The sequence below is a fragment of the Scyliorhinus canicula genome, chromosome 7 (assembly GCF_902713615.1).
Source record: "Scyliorhinus canicula chromosome 7, sScyCan1.1, whole genome shotgun sequence".
NCBI classification, from domain to species: domain Eukaryota; kingdom Metazoa; phylum Chordata; class Chondrichthyes; order Carcharhiniformes; family Scyliorhinidae; genus Scyliorhinus; species Scyliorhinus canicula.
The window spans coordinates 64,432,681-64,443,989 of NC_052152.1; the positions used below are offsets into that span (position 1 = coordinate 64,432,681).

Sequence of the window (11,309 nt, forward strand, 5' to 3'; positions counted from 1 at the left end):
GGTGTTTAAAAGAGCTAGAGGAGCTGGGTGTTTAAAAGAATGTGAGAAGAAGCCGGGAGTTTAAAAGAGTATGAGAGAAGCTGGGAGTTTAAGAGAGCGGGAGGATAAATACTCACGCCAGCTCAGAAAGTGATGTGAAACCATGCAAAGGAGCTGATTCGTGAGTAAGTCCTAGAGAGTATTTTTAATCTTTAAAAGTAACTCATATCGCTTCTTGGCCTTTTGGCTAAGATCAAGTGTAGTAGCCTTTTGGCTCAGATCTGGTAAATCTCTCTTGTGGGGACCATGAATTGGATTCAATTTGAATTTGAATTGGTTTTTGGAGCAGGCAAAGAGCTGGATTAGGGGTTCGCCCCTGACCACATTCAGCCCTGGCTTTGTAATGCAGAATAAGTAATTTAAAAAAAAAAAACTAACTCATTGCTTACTACTAAGGTAAGGACTAAAAAAAAGTAAAAAGCAGTACAGAATAGGACTACAATTATAATAGAAATGTTTGGTAAGAAACAAGGTTTCTAGCTTATGTAAATAAGGTCCATCACTAACACAATTTCTTTTCAGACAGGAACTAGCTTAATTGAGAGGGATGTCATGGCAGGAGACTTCAGACCCGTGATATGCTTCTCCTGCACAATGTGGGAAATGAGGGATGCGTCCAGTGCCCCGGGTGACCGTGTGTCCAGAAGGTGTGTCCAAATGTAGATTCTAGCTAACCAGATTTCAGAGCTGGAGCTGCAGGTGGACTCGCTGTGAGGCATCTGCAATGCTGAGGAAGTTGTGGATAGCACATTTAATGAGGTGGTCACACGGCAGGTGAGCATTGCACAGGCAGAAAGAGAATGTATGATGAACAGGAACAGTAAAAGACGTGGGAAGGTAATTCAGGAGTCCCCTGTGGTCACCCCCACTCAAAGATATACTGCTTTGAATACAGTTGGGGGGATAGCCTCTCATGGAGAAAGCAGCAGCAGCCATCTTCATGGCACCGTGAGTGGCACTGCTGCTCAGACAGGTGAGAAAAAACAAGTGGCAGGGCTATTGTGATGGAAGATTCAATAATTAGACAGACACTTCTGTGGCACTAACATGAAACAAGGATGACATGTTGCCTCCCTGGTACCAGGGTTGGAGATGTCACAGAGTCAAAATTCAGATCAGGAAAATGGAGGTAGAACATTAGCTGGTGATTTGAAAGATGTAGATGTTGGAAGTAAGTACAGGGGAAACAAAGTTTAAAAAGCAAGGGAAAACGGAGGAGTGTTTATACTTCAGTGCAAGGCAGATGAGTTAAGGGCACAGGTAGACAGATGGCAGCAGTATGTCATTTTATAACGTAAACCTGGGTAAAGGAGCAGCAAGATTGGCAGCTTAATATCCCTGGTTATAGAGTCTTCAGACACGATAGAATGGGAGGTAAAATGGAGAGGGAGTAACACCAATGGTTAAAGAATCAATTGCAGTTGTGAGAAGGGATGGTATAATAAACGGGTTGACAAACGAGGCTTCATGGGTTGAACTTAGAAATAACAAAGGGGCAGTCACACGACTGGTAGTACACTATAGATCCTAAATAGTGAAAGGGATAAGATCCAATATGTAGGCAAAATTCTGTCTGTAAGAACAAGAGGGCAATAATAATAGAAGACTTTAACTATCCCAATATTAATTGGGATTCAAATAAGGGGAACTGATGGTTGTAGTTCAATGAAACTATCAGTCTTCAAATTAAACAAATAACATTTAATGAATAACGAATATGAGTATCTATGAGTTTGTTCACTCTTCTACAACTATAACTGATGATTAAGTAAATAAGAAGTATAAATAATGTTTAAATACACGTGCCAGCTAAACTATATTTCTCTAACACTCTGCTATCTAGTCACTCCTAAAACAAAGAGGCGGGAATATCCTCTGAGTACAATTTATATACATGGATCTGGTGCTGCCATCTAGTGGTTGTCTCGCACTATGATACAGTTGTTAACACTTTACATACCAGACGATATACAGATCACTCCATGCATTATCTCCCTTCCCGACCCCATTAGAAACCCGCACAGCAGAAATTTTAAATCAGATCCCAATAACATTACGGGAGTCTGATATCCAGCAGGACGTGTAAGCAGCATTGTCGCATCAATGACCTCATCGAACCATTACATTTGAATGTAACATAGGTGCCTTCTGGTTTAAAATGAGTCGCCCTCTTGTTGCTGTGAAAGGTGAGTTTAGGCAGTCAGGAGCAAGAACATGTCAAGAATGCGGTGTAAAATCCTGAGCATTTTAAAGACTTGTCCCTTCCCTTTAGAGTCGACTAGATTAAAATCTATCACTGTGGTTCCAAACACTCTGACATTTGTTTCAAGAAGGTAAAAATCAGCCAGCCCCAGATTGACAATGAGTCAGGAAGTGGGAGACAGTAGTGGGAGGAATGGCAGCCTATCAGAGGAGTTAGGTGACTTCACATTCAGCCTGGTTCTTGCTTAATATTTTGGTGAAATTTTTTGTTTGAACGCCACTATCCAATATGGGAAAAGGGCCAAAAATGGATGGTAAACCCTCACTTCTGCATATTTATCCAACATGGCATTTAGTGTTTACCTGGCATGGAATAAGGGTGTGCATGGCATAATGGAGCCTTCACTTCCCATTTTTTCACTTGACCCAATTTCTGTGCCTTTACCTTCCAAATGTCACTGATACATTACAGAGGGTTTAGTGAAGAGTGATGGGGGTCATTCTGGGATTTAAAGCTCAAAGATGTCGGGAGACGCTCATCGAATTAAAGCTTTATTCACCAGAGAAAGTTAAATAATAGATTATGTGATTTGTTTCTTCAAGATATTGAAAGCCATGGCTTCTGCCAATGTTCGTAAGTTACTTAACTTGAATTATCATTTCAAAACAAGAAGGTAACGCAAGATTGGAAGTCTTTTCAGAAATAGCAGATGTGACGAGTCTGAATAAAAACAGTTTCTTCTATTTCAGTTAAATCATTTGAAAAGAACCTAATGAGTATCTGACTATGATAGAATTAAAGGTTGTGCTGGTTAGCAATACACCTGAATTATCAAGTACTTCACAGATCATGATAGCTTCTATCCTCCTGTGACCATGGGGTTGTAATTCCTGCATGTATCCAGGCAGGGTTCAATACAATAGGTTTGAAGATTGAAAAACGAGCCTGGGGCTTTTCTTCATTATGTATGGGACTTATTCCAAGAGATATTAGTCCAGATCTGTTACAGCAAAAATGTTTGACCTCTTGAAGTGATGGTGTAACATTTTCCTAATGGGTGCGTGAAGCTCCAGTTTCCTAATTCAATGGATCAAGGTTCTCTTGATCAGCACACAAGTCATCCTCTGATAATTCCTATAATTCCCTCATTAGGCCATCAGGAAGGTTTTATTTATTTTTAGATACATATTTTTCTTTTTTAAATTCTTTTCTGGGATGTGAGCATTGCTGGCAGGGCCAGTTTTTATTGCCCATCCGTAACTGTCTTTGGGAAGTTCGTGATGAGCTGCCTTCTTGAACCACTGCAGTCCGTGTGGTGTAGGTACATTCACAGTGCTGTTAAGATGGGAACTCCTGGATGTTGACCCAGTGAAAATGAAGGAATTTGTTGATCCAAACCTTTTTTTAACCTTGCTCTTAGTGACATGATCCAGTCCATTAACCACACCTCCTGCTCTCTTGCTGCCATCAGAGACTGCTATATTAGATACCCCCCCCCCCCCCCATATTAGAGACTCCCATATCATTGACCCTCCCCAATCAGAGACCCCCTCTATCAGTCAGCCCTGCCTGGAAGCTAAAGAGCAGTTCAGGCATAAACAGTGAAAAGTCATTGCTTTTAACACCTGCTGTCTCAGACTGAAGTCTAAATTAGCAAGGCAAGGCAAGGGGGAGTGAATCACTTCAGAGCGCCACTCCTTGCGCCAGCATCAATCAGGACTGATTCTACTCTGGCGGGAGAACATAGAACATAGCCTGACGCCGATATTGTAATTCGCAATCGGGCAGAGAATCCCTGTTAATGACCGAATCGGGGGCGGCGTCTGTTTTCGGATGCTCTGCCCCCTTCAAAACGGCGTAATCGAGGAGCACGCCGCATGCCATTGGGACGGCCTGAGGATGTTACCTAAAGGCCCTCCCCCATTGCTACATCCCCGATAGGCTGAGTTCCCGACGGCACGGGGCACATGTGCTCTCAATTTTCAAGAACCCGGCATGGCAGCTACGGACTTTGTCCAGCGCCACCACAGTCGGGGGAAGGTGTTGTGCTGCTGGCCGGGGGGGCTTCGCGAGGGCTGGGAGGTCTGGCCGGGGTGGTGTCCAGAGGGGCACTATCTGGCAGGTCGGGTCCGCGCACGGCCGGCCATGTTTATGGCGCGACCTCTACAGGTCGTCAGCATCCGCATGAGCAGCCACGGACCCAGCAATTCTCCAGCAGTTTAGATTGGAAATGCCATGCGGTGCTGGGGCCTCGCTGATATTTTCGTCATAAAACCAAACACTTCCTCCGGACGTAGCCTCAAAATCGGAGAATCTAGCCCATAGTCTCCCAAACGGAGAATCCAGTCCTAATTCTTGAGGAGGGACGTTCTCTAAAGTTAGACAAGGGAGCGTGACAAAACAGTTAATTAGTGTAAAAACCAACTTTAGAGAATACAATATTTGTACATTACAATGTGTTCAAAAAGATTAAGCTAGCATCTGATACATCTCCATGTGGTGTAGCTGCTGTGATCTCTCATGTACTGTATGATGTTGAGGAGAGACCAAATGCAATTGTCTCTTGCACCCACAGTGCCAGTTTTCTCAGATAGAATTTGAAACATTGTCCTTGATTTTGGGGGTAAGATTTTGTATGTCCTGCTGTGGTCAAACGTTTACAATTAAAACTGATCATAAGCCACTGACAGCTATTCTGAATCTGAAGTCTCCAGTATCCACTTTAACTGCAGCCTGAATGTGGAGACAGACTTTGATTTTATCTGCTTGGAGGTATGACATTAAGTACAGATAATCAGAAGATATTTGTAATGCCATTACCTGTCAAGCTTAGTCCCCATCAAAGGTAGAGCCCAACAGGGGAGATGTATTTTTCTTTTCCCATACCAGTCACAGCAGATGTCATCAGTAGAACAAATCGAAGGGACCTTAGTATTGGCAAGGATATACGACTGTTGCAAATGGGTGCACAACACGAATATTGGATTTAGAAATCAGGCCATTTTTTATAAGTAAAAATTAGTTGTTAATTGATAAAGTTTGTGCCATGTGAGGAGCCAGAGTTGTAATCGCTGAAAAGAATAGATTGCAGTTGCTGTGTGATCGACATGATCAACACTTAGGGATGAGCTTCACAAAATGTCTAATGAGATGGCCAGGATTAAATAAGGACACAGAAGAACAGTGAGACAGTGCAGCATATGTCCAGCTGGAGAAAAGAAACTGCCACCTGTACTTTAGAACATAGAACAGTACAGCACAGAACAGGCCCTTCGGCCCTCAATGTTGTGCCGAGCCATGATCACCCTACTCAAACCCACGTATCCACCCTATACCCGTAACCCAACAACCCCCCCCCATTAACCTTACTTTTTTTAGTACACTACGGGCAATTTAGCATGGCCAATCCACCTAACCCGCACATCTTTGGACTGTGGGAGGAAACCGGAGCACCCGGAGGAAACCCACGCACACAGGGGGAGGACGTGCAGACTCCACACAGACAGTGACCCAGCCGGGAACCGAACCTGGGACCCTGGAGCTGTGAAGCATTTATGCTAACCACCATGCTACCCTTTTGCAGCCATGGAAATGGACAACTCGAATGTGGCAGAGGCTGCACATAGGTCTGGTACAATTTGAAGGGCAAATATATCATTGTGATTGATAGCCGTTCAAAGTTGAGGGGTTTCCAATGAATCGAACAGCAACTAGCAAAATTCTAGATATTTTGCATAGTTTGTTTGCTGTTAATGGTTTCCCAAAATAAATTGTGTCCAGCAATGGACCTCAATTTCCTTCAGAAGAGTTTGCACAATTCATGAGAATGAATGGGGTAAAGCACATTAGAGTTCCACCACATCATCCTGCTCCCAATGGATCAGGTGAGCGCACAGTACAAACTGTTAAGAATGCTCTTTTTAACAAAACGCTCGAAATAAATTTGAAGAAACATCAGTTGTCATCTCATAATTTCATAAGGCACGGGAGTCCACAGCGAGTTTAGTAAAGACATTTATTTAACACCAATATTATCTACATGAGGCCCGTTAACACTTCACCGGATCCTCTATCCTTTCTGATCAGTTCCACATTGGCTGACCTTTTATACTGGTACTGATAAGCTATCCCTCCCCATCTGGGAGGGCTTGCACTGCCAATCAGCACAAAGAAACAATCAGCCCTGCCGGATGTACCCCATGCAGGTTATTACACATTACTGGCAGAACACGAGCTGGACTGGTTGTTAGAAGATAGCCTAGAATGAGATTTACATTACTGATGCCGGCAAGAATACCTGTACAAGAGAAACAATTAAGATACAGAGTGACAGTAGGGGTAGACTGAGATTAAAAGGACTCAGGTTGAACCAGAAGGTAAGAGAGTGGAATTGTGATCACAAGTCATTGAAGTGCCTGCCAGGAAGCAACCTGAAAATATCTCCATTTGATCCTCATACATATTTATGTAACACAGTATTAAAGCACACATAATGCACAAATATCCAGCACCGAGACCCTTTATTCAACTGGCATTAAACCTTTATGGATGTCCTTGAAAAAGTATAACTTGAAGAAATGAACGTTTTAAGATGGACAACCATGGTCCAACATTCCAGACACAAAATAAAATCATCAAGAACTCAACTCATAGTCTCGAATTAGCTGTATTGCAGACACAGTTATTGAACTATGAGAACAGGGATGCCTTGTGTTCAGCGGGAACAATAGTTCTTGATTGCAAATCTTTCTCTTCTACCTCCAGGTCCTATTCTTCGGTCCGGGGTTACAGCTGAATCAGGAGTGCAGTGATGAAGCAAAGTTAAAATCCGGTATGCTCGTGGTATTCTTATTGCCAGTTCCCCTCAATAACGTGAGTCAGATTACCTTGTCATCCAGACTACAAAAGATATCACCTGGAGCATGGGCTGCTCAGACTCTAGGGGAATTCCAGACTGTCGCAGCCAAGGTTTCAGGCAGCTCTTTTTGGGCTCCTGCTCCTGCCCACTGCTGCTTCAGCCCCTAACCTAGTAAGTCCAGTACTTGGCCTACCTGAGTGCTGCTCTCCTACCACACGCCAAGCTCAGCCACCTTCAGAGGCTCCTTCTCCTCCTGCCTTCAAAGTTTTCTCAATTGCTCCTTTTTTTTTAGGCAATGTTGCCCATCCCTAGTTTCCCCCAAACTGGGTTGCTAGGCCATTTTCAGAGGACAGTCAAGAGTCAACCACTTTGCTGGAGTCAGACAGACTGGGTAAGGATGCAGATTTCATTCCCAATAGGACATTAGTGAAACAGATGGATTTTTACAACGATCAATGATAGTTTCATGGTCACCATGAATAGCTGTTGTCCTTCAAATTACCGAGACTAGTTTTCAATTCCAGACTTCATTAATGGAAATTAAATTCCATCAGCCTTTTACAGGATCAAGACCCATGTGTGGGAATTACCGCGCACTGGGATCTGCTGACCAATTAGGTGCCGACAGCTCTTTTACCCAGCAACAGCACTGGAAAGGCAATGACTCCATGGGAATCACACCCACCGAGGCCCAGTATCACAGAGCGAACCAGGTCAGGCATAAGTGATGGCGGAAGGGTTTCACGAGGAGGAATTTTTGGGGCAGAGGATAGTGTATTGACTTGGCAGCAAGGGTCAGGTGTGGTTCTCAGTGGCTCCCGTTTCCCTTCCCAGTGCTTGGTCCTTAATTAGGCACTGAGCACCTTTGAACAAGGGACCATCCGATAGACCACAAAAAACTTATAAGGGTTTGCAAATCATTATCTCTGTGTGGTGACAGATATGCCTGCTGCTGTATTAACACCAGTGGGGATGGGAGGAAACCCTTAATTGGGCATTAGTTTCCAGAGCCCGGAAGAAGTGGGTGCAGACGATGCCAGACACCAGGGCTCGAGGCAGGCCCAGAACGGTGTTGTAATAATGTCCAGATAGTGTCCAGAGTGAGAAACCAGACCTGAAATATAATTTTTTTAATTGGAACTGTCAGTCTGAGCGTTACTATTTTCTATTCTTTCAGCTCAGTTTCAGTGAGCTGCTGCTTCTGACCTATGGCCACTATAATGACTTAGGCCAGGCCTTTGAGATTGGCCAATTAGAATACGAGTTCCCTGATTAGTGGCCCAATCAGGGAACCCCTTTCTGTGTAAATAACAGAGAGTGTCAGATCCTTTGCACTACTGGTGTAGACAGCAGACAGAAGGTCATGGTTGTACAGCTGTTGCGTTTGTAAATAAAAGGAATTCTGGTGACGGGACTTCTACCTCCGTGCACTGATTACAGTGGCGTCGAGGAAAACGGAGCGGCCCGAAGAAACCTGCTCGTCAGCAGCTGCCACATATTGAGGGTAAGCCACTGACAGGCAAAATGCTTTTATTCGGAAAGTTGGACTCTTTTGACCTTACAGTGGAAGACTGAACCCAATATGTAGAGCGGATGAAGTACTTCTTTCGAGCAAACTGTATTATTTTGGTGAAAGGTAACGGGTCATTCTGCTGACCGTGTGTGAGCCAGCAGCCTTTGCCATTATGCGCAGTCTCACTTTTCCGGAGGCACCGGACACGAAAACGTTCCAGGAATTGACGGAAAAGAGTACTATAGCCCGAAGCCGCCTCTGATTTTGCGAAGGTACCAGTTTCACTCAACATTCCGAGACACTGGGGAGTCAGTTACAAACTTTTTAACAAGATTAAGGTGATTAGCAGAGGCTGAGCTGGATTGCAAACAAGCATTGCAGCTGGCTTTGTCCTGGGAAAAAATGGCAAGTGGAGCGCATGAGTTACAGGGTACTCCGATGGAGGTAGATGCCCATACCAGTGAAACTGAATTAAGGGACTACTGCTGGGGGCTAGGCAACTGCATAGCCACCCTCAGGAATGACTTGGATACTAAGTTAACCAGGCCCACTTGCAAAAGCCCTCCCAAGCAAGGGAAATTAGGTCCAGACAGATGGCAGCCCCTGCAGCCTTTTGCCCATCAAAATATTGTAGTTGTTGCAAGAGGTCAGAGTCAGATAGGAAAAATAGAAGCCCAAAACCAAAATCTTGGGAGAAGGTCACGTAGGCTGGGGTACAGGAGAATGCAGACCCTAGAAGCCCCACCTACCTCCAACGAGGAACAACTAAACTGTGCAACAATGCTGAAATCAAAACCCTTTAAATTATCCATAAGGTTGAATGGACATCCTACACTGATGGAAGTCGACACTGGAGCAGCCATATCAGTGATAGGGGAAACAGTATTCAATAAAATTCGCACAGGACTCCAACCCTTATTCCTAACCAGGACCTCGGCAAAACTGAGGACATATGAAATTAAATGAACATACACAGGGGAACCATTGAGAGTGTTGGGCACAGCACATGTAACTGTGGCTTATGGAGAGCAACTGGTTAGGCTGCCTTTAATGGTAGTGAAAGGTGTGGGGCCAAGCTTATTGGGACGAGACTGGCTAAAAGAGATCCAGCTGGATTGGGTAAACATTTTCCAGCTGGAAAATGGCCGCCTGAGTGAACTCCTGTGCAAATACCCAGAGGTTTTCTGAGAAGGGCTTGGAACAATAAAGAGAGCAAAGGCAACATTGCATGTAGATCCAGAGGCAGTCCCAAAATTCTACAAGGCCCAACCAGTACCCTTCGCATTAAGGTAGAAAGTCGATATGGAAATAAAACGTTTAGAGCGTGAGGGAATAATAAAACTAGTCCAGTTTGCAGAGTGGGCGGCAGCCGTGGTGCCTATCCTTAAGCCTGACGGCTTGGTCCGCCTTTGTGGAGATTTCAAACAAACAATTAATCGCTACTCACAACTGGACAAATACCCAATTCCCCAGATTGAGAATTTGTATGCAAAGCTGGCTGGAGGACTCCTAATTCTCAAAGCTGGATATGAGCCATGCATAGCTACAGCTGAAGCTGGATGAAGAGTCCCAAAAATTCTCAATGATAAACGCCCGAAGGGCCTTTTTCAGTAAGCAAGATTACCCTTCGGGCTTTTGTCAGTTTGTGCGATATTCCAGAGGACAATGGAGAATATATTGCAAGGGCTACTACAAGTCGCCATTTACCTGGACAACATCCTCATTACAGGAAAAACAAAGACAGAACATCTGCAAAACTTGGAGGAAGTCCTTAGGAGGTTTTCAGTAGCAGACATGCGCCTAAAGAGAGAGAAATGTGTTTTCCTAGCACCTCAAGTAACCTATCTGGGGTACAAGGTTGACAAATCGGGGCTGCACCCTCTGAGGATCGGGTGAGGGTGATTAAAGACGTCCCGACCCCCACCACAATCCAGGAATTAAGGTCTTTTTTAGGACTGGTGACATATTATGGGAAGTTCATACAGAACAGAGATTCCATCTTGGACCCCCAACACCAATTACTAAAAAAGGGGCAAGCCTGGGAGTGGTCCACCTGCCATGACAAGGCTTTCAAGAAGATAAAAGAACCGCTTGCTTCAGAGAACATCTTGGCACACTACGATCCCAGGAAAGAGTTGGTGCTCACATGCGATGTGTCTCCATATGGTGTTGGTGCAGTTTCCGCACATAGAGGGCAAAACGGACAGGAAAGACCTGTAGCGTTTGCTTCCAGGACGCTGGCAGCAGCAGAATGAAAGTACGCACAAATCGAAAAGAAAGGACTGGCTGTGATCTTCGCGGTGAAGGAATTTCACCAGTACTTGTCCGGGGGAAATTCACTATAATTACAGTCCACAAGCCGTTGCTGGGCTTGCTGAAAGAAGACAAAACAATACCACCAATAGCTTCGGCCCGGATCCAACGCTGGGCCATACTACTGGTGGCGTACCCGTATCAACTGGAGCATCGGCCAGGAACCCGGGTAGCAAACGCCGATGCACTAAGCAGGCTGCCATTACCGGACACCCCGCCATTAGTACCCAAAATAGAGGAAACGGTACTGACGTTACATTTCCTGGACACCCTTCCAATGGCCGCACAAAACATTTGTTTATGGACCCAAAGGGACCCGGTTTTATCAAAAATAAAACACGTGGTGCTAACTGGGGAGATGGAAAGACCGGTCCAGGCGGAAT

The 11,309-nt window shown here is 44.7% G+C and overlaps 1 pseudogene; it reads left to right on the forward strand.

Moving 5' to 3' along the window:
• The first annotated feature begins 206 nt into the window (after window positions 1-206).
• LOC119969798 lies at window positions 207-413 on the forward strand (annotated as a pseudogene).
• Window positions 414-11,309: the final 10,896 nt, after the last annotated feature.